The sequence below is a fragment of the Triticum dicoccoides genome, chromosome 5B, assembly GCF_002162155.2.
Source record: "Triticum dicoccoides isolate Atlit2015 ecotype Zavitan chromosome 5B, WEW_v2.0, whole genome shotgun sequence".
NCBI lineage: Eukaryota > Viridiplantae > Streptophyta > Magnoliopsida > Poales > Poaceae > Triticum > Triticum dicoccoides.
The window spans coordinates 27,300,180-27,310,888 of NC_041389.1; the positions used below are offsets into that span (position 1 = coordinate 27,300,180).

The following is a 10,709-nucleotide window of genomic DNA, read 5'->3' on the forward strand; positions in this document are numbered from 1 at the left end:
GAATGGATTTTTGTCAGAGGCGCTTCGATGAGAACTTGCGGATGGAGGATGGTGTGAGCTGGATCTAGATCCTCGCCTCTCTTATAGGCGGCTCGTTCGCACGGCTAGGGGGTAAAATGTAAAAATACCCCAGCCTTTCGCATTCGTGCGACACGTGAAAGAAGGCCATTATTGGGCGTAGAAGCCAAGGAGCACAACATTTATAAGGAAGCCGGACACTATTCGACAGAAACATGAAGTTTGAAGGAGAACCCGCCTTACAACGCCGAAGACAATATACGCGCCGGACTCGTCGTCGCTGAAGCCCGGTTCGGGGGCTACTGAGGGAGTTCCGGATTAGGGGGTGTCCGGATAGCCGAACTATCATCATCGACCGGACTCCAAGACTATGAAGATACAAGATTGAAGACTTCGTCCCGTGTCCGGATGGGACTTTCCTTGGCGTGGAAGGCAAGCTTGGCGATACGGATATGCAGATCTCCTACCTTTGTAACCGACTTTGTGTAACTCTAGCCCTCTCCGGTGTCTATATAAACCGGATGGCTTTAGTCCATAGGACGAACAACTATCATACCATAGGCTAGCTTCTAGGGTTTAGCCTCCTTGATCTCGTGGTAGATCCACTCTTGTAACACACATCATCAATATTAATCAAGCAGGACGTAGGGTTTTACCTCCATCAAGAAGGCCCGAACCTGGGTAAAACATCGTGTCCCTTGTCTCCTGTTACCATCCGCCTAGACGCACAGTTCGGGACCCCCTACCCGAGATCCGCCGGTTTTGACACCGACAAACAGTCTGCCACATCAGATGCTAAAGAATGAAATCGCATAGACTAATAACAAATGAAGAGGGACAAACACTGCAATTTGAGGCCCCAGATAAATGGCGGGTTTACCTTGTGGGGGCAGTATGACGCCGGTAGCTGATCTCTGAAGGCTGATCCCTCATAGTGGGACTCAGATCCTGCTGCCCCACAGTATGGGAACAAACCCTTAAAGGATCTGAGTCCATACTTCCTCAACTTTGCAGAATCACATGTTCCAAGCAGTATTCAGTCACACGTCTGGTTTCAATCCCTAGAACAATTGGACTGCAATGCCTGCGGATTTTCACTTGATGAGATTCTGTTTTCTAAGATTAAATACAAGAAAGAAAACAGACATTCACCTCCAATTGCATCGATCGGGCTTTGCCTTGGTCTTCAAATTTGAAATGCAGAACTGTAATATGTATGTATGCTGTTGGTATGGTTCTTCCTATTCTGGAAATTGAACATACATGAGGAATCTGCAGACTTTATATTTCAGCTTGCATTCTCTTTTTACATGAAGAAAAATGAAGTAAATACTTGTAAGCAATAAGTGTTACCTTGGATTCCTACTCGTAGATCTGGGCGTATTTCGTGTAGCTAGCAATTTGAATGCATGAGATTATGTGGCTGTGCCAGCGAGCCTGTCAGCCAGAATGAAGAAGTCTGGGTTGTGAAAATGCATTGTTTATTGGTTGTGTACTTACTGCTGGAGCTAAAATGGTCGTAGTTCTTGTGCCTTGACTCATCACATGCAGTCCTCCTGCATAGTTCTAAAAAAGAAATAATTCACAAATCAATACTGAGGAAGACATATAATGGTAAGATAAGAACAGCTAGCTAGCCAGCTGCCGAAGGACTCATTTGGTTACCTGGCTTGTAATCATCATCACCCAGTCGCTGCCAAAATTATTCAGTACAGGGCCAAAATCACAATCGTCAGTCTCATGCAAATCTTTAATCTCCCATGTCGTTGGATACACATCAGGCCTAAAAAAATTATTCAAGAAAAATCAAGTATGAGATGTAAGTTTCAGAGTACAGTCTTTAGAAAGATAAGTTTTCTTTCACAACAAAAGCCATCTAAACCAAGTCTGATGCCCACTAAAAACCATCTAAAGAGGCAATGTAATTGACCAATGGATTGTTATCTTACTTCATTCATGGAGTCCATAAGTGGGATCAGATGAGAAACTGAAGGTGGTGTTCCACTCTCTGTCCGTGGAAGAATGCAATCTTGCATTCAATACATTAATTACTCGGTAAAAAAAACTTGCTGGTGCTTGCCGAACGGTTTGAGGCATCAGACATGGGAAGGGGATCTCACCAGATGAGGAGGTACTGCCGAAGGAGGGGATCCCACGGGTCTCCGCGGCTTGATCCGGCCAGAAGGAGCCGCCGTTGTCGCCGATGGATCAGGACATCGGCGACAAGGCGGCGGCAGCGCGCTCACCGTGTGTCGGAGCAGACAGATCACGCACGATGGGGAAGGTGCTGGCGCGCGGAGGGCCCTGGCTCGAGGAGATCCAGGTGAAGCTGCCGACGCTTGACGCCGCCGCCACACAGAGGCACCATCGATCGGGGCAGAGAGAGGTGGGGAATATGACCGCGGAGATGCGAGGCTAGGGATTGCGGGAGGGAGGAGGGGCAGGGCGTGCGTTGGGTAGTTTTCTCCACCGGTTTTTTTCGTACGGGGCGGGGCTTCGACAGGAAAAATTGGTTGGGCTATCGACAGGGCGGGTGGAGTAACGAAACGGATCGGCAAGATGAAAAAAATCTATAAAGGTTAACCTATGAAAAAAAACCGGACAAAAATGGTGGGACGAAAATTGACCGGCGGAGACTACCAACTGCTCCATTAGGAGTAGAGACTAGGACTCCTTTCTTTTTTTTTCCTTTCCCTAGCCACATGGGCTTTTGAGGACTTGGTGCGCCTAGCCTAATAAGGCTAGATAACCTCCCCGCAGCCAATGCTAGCCCTTGGGTCGTGGTGAACCCACTTGTGGACTTTCGGACCCCTCTGGAATCCTCCAGAACCTTCTAGAAGCTTCCCAGTACAATACCGAAAAAACTGCACCTTTTTTCAGAACCCAAAGTATGATTTCCTATATATAAATCTTTACCTCTCGACCATTCCAAGACTCCTCATGACGTCCAAGATCTCATCCGGGACTCCGAACAACATTTGGTTACCACTCATCAAATATCCCAATACTACTCTAGCGTCAACGAACGTTAAGCGTGCGACCCTGCGGGTTCGGGAATCATGTAGTCATTACCGAGACGCCTCTCCGGTCAATAACCAATAGCGGGACCTAGATGCCCATATTGATTCCTACATATTCTGTGAAGATCTTTATCGGTTGAATCTTTATGACAACATACGTAGTTTCCTTTGTCTGTCAGTATGTTACTTGCCCGAGATTCGATCGTCGATATCTCATACCTAGTTCAATCTCGTTACCGGCAAGTCTCTTTACTCGTTCCGTAATGCATCATCCTGCAACTAACTCATTAGTCATTTTGCTTGCAAGGCTTCTTATGATGTGCATACCGAGAGGGCCCAGAGATACCTCTCCGATACTCAGAGTGACAAATCCTAATCTCGATATATGCCAACCAACAAACACCTCCGGGAATGCCTGTAGAGCATCTTTAGAATCACCCAGTTACGTTGTGACGTTTGATAGCACACAAGGTATTCCTTCGGTATCCGAGAGTTGCATAATCTCATAGTCGGAGGAATATGTATTTGACATGAAGAAAGCAATAGCAATAAAACTGAACGATCAATATGCTATGCTAACGGATGGGTCTTGTCCATCACATCATTCTCCTAATGATGTGATCCCGTTTATCAAATGACAACACATGTCTATGGTCAGGAAACTTAACCATCTTTGATCAACGAGCTACTCTAGTAGAGGCTTACTAGAGACACGGTGTTTTGTCTATGTATCCACACATGTATCAAGTTTCCGGTTAATACAATTCTAGCAGGAATAATAAACATTTATCATGATATAAGGAAATATAAAATAACAATTTTATTATTGCCTCTAGGGCATATTTGCTTCACGTTAGTCTTGCGCTAGGCCAGCAGGGCCGAGCTCGTCTCGCGGTTGGCAGTAGGACAGTGCCCGCCTCGTGCCCGACAGCAGGACCGAGCCCGTCTCGCGCCTGGCAGCAGGGCCGTGCCCGTCTCGCACCCGATGCGGCAGGACAAGTCGATGGAGGCTAGTTTGCCACGGGGTCCACTCATCTTTTTGGTTGGGGTAGCGGCGGGTATCGAGTGAGGTGTTGTCGAGGTATTGGATGCTGGGGCGGCGGCCCTGATGGTGGTAGCGTGGTGCTCTTGGGTAGAGCCCGTCGCTCGGTGCTGGCCGGCGGCCATGGCCGTGTGGGCGCTGTGGTAGCCGGGGTGTGGCGTTCGGTGGGGGTGAGTGTTTGCCAGGGTGAAAACCTGCTCTATCTTCGGACAGACCAGCGGCGGCGTTGCTCGTTGCCTTCTTGAAGGCATCGTCGCGGCTCTCATTGCCCGTTGTGTGGCTCCTGGGGAAACTCTGATCCTTGGATCAGGCGGTGGCGGCGCTTCGATGTCGTAACCTTCCTGAAGGCACCGTCTTGGAGCTCACGGTTCGTCGTGTGTGGCTTCATTTCTTCGCGGTGGTGTGCTCACTGTTGGAGTCCCCGGTTGTTCTTGTAGTGCTTGGAGTCATGTTGCCGCGCTCAGCGCCTATGTATCCTGCCTTGAGTGTATGTGTATGTGGGTGTGCAATTGTACCGGGTTTTTGTCGGACGTTGCTTTATATAAAGCAGGGCGGAAGCCTTTTTGGGTAAAGTCCTCATCGCCAAGCAAAGTCCCCATATGTTCTTCTTAGCCCTTGCTGCAATAAAACTGCCCCTAGCAAATCTAGTTACCATTCCTGTGGCTCCGCAAAAAGTGTTTTGGTCGAAGGCATCATTCACGTTCACTTTTAGAACACTAACAGGAGGAGGGCACAAGCTACACACATTATCAGATGCATATTTGTGAACCACAACCTTTGCCTCTATAAAAAGGTCATTGGCTACATCCTGAGCCCATTTGCAATCGGAACAAACTATTTTTTACATAATCAACTTTATTCCTCAAATGGCAGTCATATCGTTTACAATATAGGGAAGAATAAAATCAGGGATATTGGAATCCGAAAATTCAGACAAGTGCGTTTTAAAAGAATGTTTAGGCAGACTACCAGCTACCTGATTGACTTCTCGGCAGCAGTAAACATAGCTGAGGCAACCATGCTATCAGACTAAATAACAACCAATAGGAGCAAACTTTCCAGAGTCATCGGAACAAACTTTCCAGGAAACAATCGATATAAAGCAATCTACTTACCGGGAACATCCCGAGGAGCTAAGATACCTTCAAGGCCTCCGATTATTGAACCTGTCTAGAAATGATCTGTCAGGCAGCATTCCAGAAAGCGTTGGCAGTTTGGAGCTCTTGGAGTCCCTTGACCTCTCATGGAATGAACTTTCAGCCAGGTGTATCCCTACCACCATTTCAAAATTGAAGTTACTCGGCATGTTAAATCTCTCCAACAATCTTGGGTGTCATACTCACTGGAAGTCAGATGCAGACATTTGCAGATCAATCAATTTATGGCAACAATCTGGGGCTTTTCTGGCTTCCTGTTGATCAGCCCATTAGTAGAAAAGGGGGCAATGGTCCAGGCCAGTTCAGCCCATTAGTCCCGGTTCAATCCAGAACCGGGACCAATGGAGCTATTTGCCCCGGTTCGTGAGCCCAGGGGGCCGGCCGGGCCACGTGGGCTATTGGTCCCGGTTCGTCCGGACCTTTTGGTCCCGGTTGGTGGGACGAACCGGGACCAATGGGCCTGGCTCCTGGCCCACCACTATTGGTCCCGGTTGGTGGCATGAACCGGGACCAATGGCTACCCGTTAGTCCCGGTTCATGCCACGAACCGGGACCAATAGTGCTGCCTATATATACCCCCTCGCTCGCGAGCAGAGCACTCCAGTGCTCTGTTTTTCTCTTGCCGGCGAGGGGGGCTTTGTGGTGCTCTAGCTCATCTCCATAGCACATGAGGTGTTCGATGAAATGCCCGAGCCACACTACTTAAGCTTTCTCCTCTCCAAGCTCGACCTCCAACCTCTATTTTCCTCAATATTTGTCTAGGTTTAGCGGTCCATCACGCCCCATCTCCGTCTTCACCGCCGTCGATCACCCGCGCCGATCTCATCGCCAACACCATCGTGGTGAGCCTCTTGTTCTTATCTTCTTTCTGAAAGGAAAAATATTCTTACTTGTATTATTTTCTTACTTTTATTATTGCATCTTATATAGTGCGATGGTTTTGGTATCCGCCCCCGTCGGCCCTCGTCCTGTCTATGATTCGGATGTGGTATATATTATCTTTTCATAACTATTGGTTCATTTATTGTTTATGAAAATTATGCCGACCAATGTGACATAGATTTTATTTATCTAGGAGGTTGTTGAACCGGAAATTCCAACCGACCCTATTGTCGAGAGGTTAAATTTAGTTGAAGAAGAAAACAATTTCTTAAAGGAAAAAATAAAAAAACTTAAGGAGGAGAAGATGATATTGGAGTTGCATGTTGCGGATGTCGTCGATGATCACAAGATCAAGATGGATGCAATGCGCTTGAAGATGAGAAAGATTAGAAAATATGCCATTCATACCGAGGCTTGGTATCATTATGCCGTTGGATCAGTTGTTACCTTGGTTGCGATTATGATCGCATTTGTTTTCGCATTGAAATGTTTTACATAGTTTCAAGTATATGGTTTAATTAATTTAGATGCTCTGCAGAGCTTTATGTTGTTAGATGAGAACTATGTATGTACTTTGGTTTTTATGTGATGATGAACTTCTATTAATTTGGTCACTTAATTATCTATTCATGATGTTCTGTAATGATTTTTGACACACTTAATTATATATAATGCACGCAGATGAACCGGCAACGGATGTACGGTGACAGACACACCTCTGAGTACATTAAGGGCGTGCATGATTTTCTCGAAGTGGCTGAGGCAAACAAGAAGAATGGTTTTATGTGTTCTCCATGCCCTATATGTGGGAATACGAAGTCTTACTCTGACCGGAAAATCCTTCACACCCACCTGCTTTACAACGGTTTCATGCCACACTATAATGTTTGGACGAGGCACGGAGAAATAGGGGTTATGATGGAAGACGGCGAGGAAGAAGAGTACGATGACAACTATGTGCCCCCTGAATACGGTGATGCTACTGAACATCAAGATGCACCAGACGATGTGCACGATGGTGCTGCAACGGGCGAAGCTGCTGAAGATCAAGAGGAACCAGACGATGTACCCGATGATGATGATCTCCGCCGGGTCATTGTCGATGCAAGGACACAATGCGAAAGTCAAAAGGAGAAGCTGAAGTTCGATCGCATGTTAGAGGATCACAAAAAGGGGTTGTACCCCAATTGCGAAGATGGCAACACAAAGCTCGGTACCGTACTCGAATTGCTGCAGTGGAAGGCAGAGAATGCTGTGCCTGATAAAGGATTTGAGAAGCTACTGAAAATAATGAAGAAGAAGCTTCCAAAGGATAACGAATTGCCCGACAGTACATATGCAGCAAAGAAGGTCGTATGCCCTCTAGGATTGGAGGTGGAGAAGATACATGCATGCCCTAATGACTGCATCCTCTACCGCGGTGCCTACAAGGATCTGAACGCATGCCCGGTATGCGGTGCATTGCGGTATAAGATCAGACGAGATGACCCTGGTGATGTTGACGGTGAGCCTCCCAGGAAGAGGGTTCCTGCGAAGGTGATGTGGTATGCTCCTATAATACCACGGTTGAAACGTCTGTTCAGAAACGGAGAGCATGCCAAGTTGATGCGCCAAGTTGATGCGATGGCACAGTGAGGACCGTAAGAAAGACGGGAAGTTGAGAGCACCCGCTGACGGGTCGCAGTGGAGAAAAATTGAGAGAAAGTACTGGGATGAGTTTTCAAAGGACCCAAGGAACGTATGGTTTGCTTTAAGCACGTATGGCATTAATCCTTTCGGGGAGCAGAGCAGCAATCACAGCACCTGGCCCGTGACTCTATGTATGTATAACCTTCCTCCTTGGATGTGCATGAAGCGGAAGTTCATTATGATGCCAGTTCTCATCCAAGGCCCTAAGCAACCCGGCAATGACATTGATGTGTACCTAAGGCCATTAGTTGAAGAACTTTTACAGCTGTGGAATGGAAACGGTGTACGTACGTGGGATGAGCACAAAAAGGAGGAATTTGACCTAAAGGCGTTGCTGTTCGTGACCATCAACGATTGGCCCGCTCTTAGTAACCTTTCAAGACAGACAAACAAGGGATATCACGCATGCACGCACTGTTTACTTGACACCGATAGTATATACCTGGGAAGCTGCAGGAAGAATGTGTACCTGGGCCATCGTCGATTTCTTCCGACCAACCATCAATGTCGAAAGAAAGGCAAGCATTTCAAAGGCGAGGCAGATCACCGGAAGAAGCCCGCCATGCGTACCAGTGATCACGTACTTGCTATGGTCAATGATTTACACGTAATGTTTGGAAAGGGTCCCGGCGGACTAGCTGTTCCGAATGACGCTGAGAATCACGCACCCATGTGGAAGAAGAAATCTATATTTTGGGACCTACCCTACTGGAAAGACCTAGAGGTCCGCTCTTCGATCGACGTGATGCACGTGACGAAGAACCTTTGCGTGAACCTGCTAGGCTTCTTGGGCGTGTATGGGAAGACAAAAGATACACCTGAGGCACGAGAGGACCTGCAACGCTTGCACGAAAAAGAGGGCATGCCTCCGAAGCAGTATGAAGGTCCTGCCAGCTACGCTCTTACAAAAGAAGAGAAAGAAATATTCTTTCAATGCCTACTCAGTATGAAGGTCCCGACTGGCTTCTCGTCGAATATAAAGGGAATAATAAATATGCCAGAGAAAAAGTTCCAGAACCTAAAGTCTCATGACTGCCACGTGATTATGACGCAACTGCTTCCGGTTGCATTGAGGGGGCTTCTACCGGAAAACGTCCGATTAGCCATTGTGAAGCTATGTGCATTCCTCAATGCAATATCTCAGAAGGTGATCGATCCAGAAATCGTACCAACGCTAAGGAGTGATGTGGCGCAATGTCTTGTCAGTTTCGAGCTGGTGTTCCCACCATCCTTCTTCAATATCATGACGCACGTCCTAGTTCATCTAGTTGACGAGATTTTCATTCTGGGGCCCGTATTTCTACATAATATGTACCCCTTTGAGAGGTTCATGGGAGTCCTAAAGAAATATGTTCGTAACCGCGCTAGGCCAGAAGGAAGCATCTCCATGGGCCATCAAACAGAGGATGTCATCGGGTTTTGTCTTGACTTCATTCCTGGCCTTAAGAAGATAGGTCTCCCTAAATCGCGGTATGAGGGGAGACTGACTGGAAAAGGCACGCTTGGAAGGGACTCAATAATATGCAGGGACGGATATTCTTGGTCTCAAGCACACTACACAATTCTACAGAACTCTACCTTGGTGACCCTGTATGTCGATGAACACAAGAACAGTCTGCACTCCAAACACCCGGAGCAGTGCGACGACTGGATTACATGTGAACACATCAGGACTTTCAGCAGTTGGTTGGAAACACGTCTCAGAGGTGACAGCACTGTTTGTGATGAGCTGTACTTGTTGTCCAGGGGACCATCTTCGACTGTAATGATTTGGAAAGGATACGAGATAAATGGGAATACATTTTACACGATTGACCAAGATGAAAAAAGCACCAACCAAAACAGCGGTGTCCGCTTTGATGCAGCAACTGACAATCGAAATGACACATATTATGGTTACATAGTAGACATATGGGAACTTGACTACGGAGTAGATTTTAAGGTCCCTTTGTTTAAGTGCAAGTGGGTCAATCTGTCAGGAGGTGGGGTACAGGTAGACCCACAGTACGGAATGACAACAGTGGATCTGAAAAATCTTGGGTACACTGACGAACCGTTCGTCCTAGCCAATGATGTGGCACAGGTTATCTATGTGAAGGACATGTCTACCAGACCGAGGAAAATAAAAGATAAGGAAGTGAATACATCATACAATGAGCCAAAGCGCCACATAGTTCTTTCAGGAAAAAGGGACATCCTGGGAGTGGAGGGCAAGACAGACATGTCTGAAGAGTATGAAAAGTTTCATGAAATTCCCCCCTTCAAAGTCAAGGCTGACCCAAGCATCCTGATAAACGATGAAGATTATCCATGGTTACGGCGCAATAAGCAAACGACACAAGCGAAGAAAAAGTGAAGACTTTCTCCCGCAACTATTATGATGATACCATGCCAACTTTGTAACAGACGAGTATGATACCATTGTCCGTTTTGTACATGCACATGCTATGCCAACTTTTTCAGAGTTCATTTGAAAACTATGAATTTGAAAACCTCGCCAACCGAAGGGCGCTCACACCGGTTTATAAGCCCGTCCCTCTACATGCCTCGTTGAGCTCACAAACTTGTGATTCACACAAATTTCAAAGAGAACTAATGGCACAAACAGAAAGTTTATAATTTTGCTGACCTAAAAGCAAAAAGAATTAAAAAATAAAGCAAAAAACCAAAAGAAAATAAATAATGCAGAAAACAAAACAAAAAAACTTGAAAAAAAAATAAAAATAGCAACAATAAGTATTTTGTTGTAAGTAGAAACAAAATAAAATAAATAAATAAAGAAAAAAAGTGTTTTCAAATTTGAAAACTAATGGCACTAACAGAAAGTTTATAATTTTTCTAAAACTAAAAGCAAAAAGAATTAAAAAATAATGCAGAAAACAACAAAAAATAAATAATGCA

The 10,709-nt window shown here is 46.1% G+C and overlaps 1 long non-coding RNA gene across 2 annotated transcripts; it reads right to left on the reverse strand.

The window, feature by feature from the left end:
- Positions 1–904: 904 nt before the first annotated feature.
- LOC119305069 lies at positions 905–2,477 on the reverse strand. 2 transcript variants are annotated; one of them, XR_005148537.1, is made up of 7 exons: positions 2,139–2,477; positions 1,968–2,047; positions 1,684–1,801; positions 1,519–1,584; positions 1,372–1,441; positions 1,171–1,290; positions 905–1,102 (listed from the first exon to the last, which is right to left on the reverse strand). It is a non-coding gene; the product is annotated as an uncharacterized LOC119305069 (long non-coding RNA). The 2 variants fall into 2 exon arrangements; XR_005148538.1 differs by lacking the exon at positions 1,968–2,047.
- Between the last annotated feature and the right edge of the window lie 8,232 nt (positions 2,478–10,709).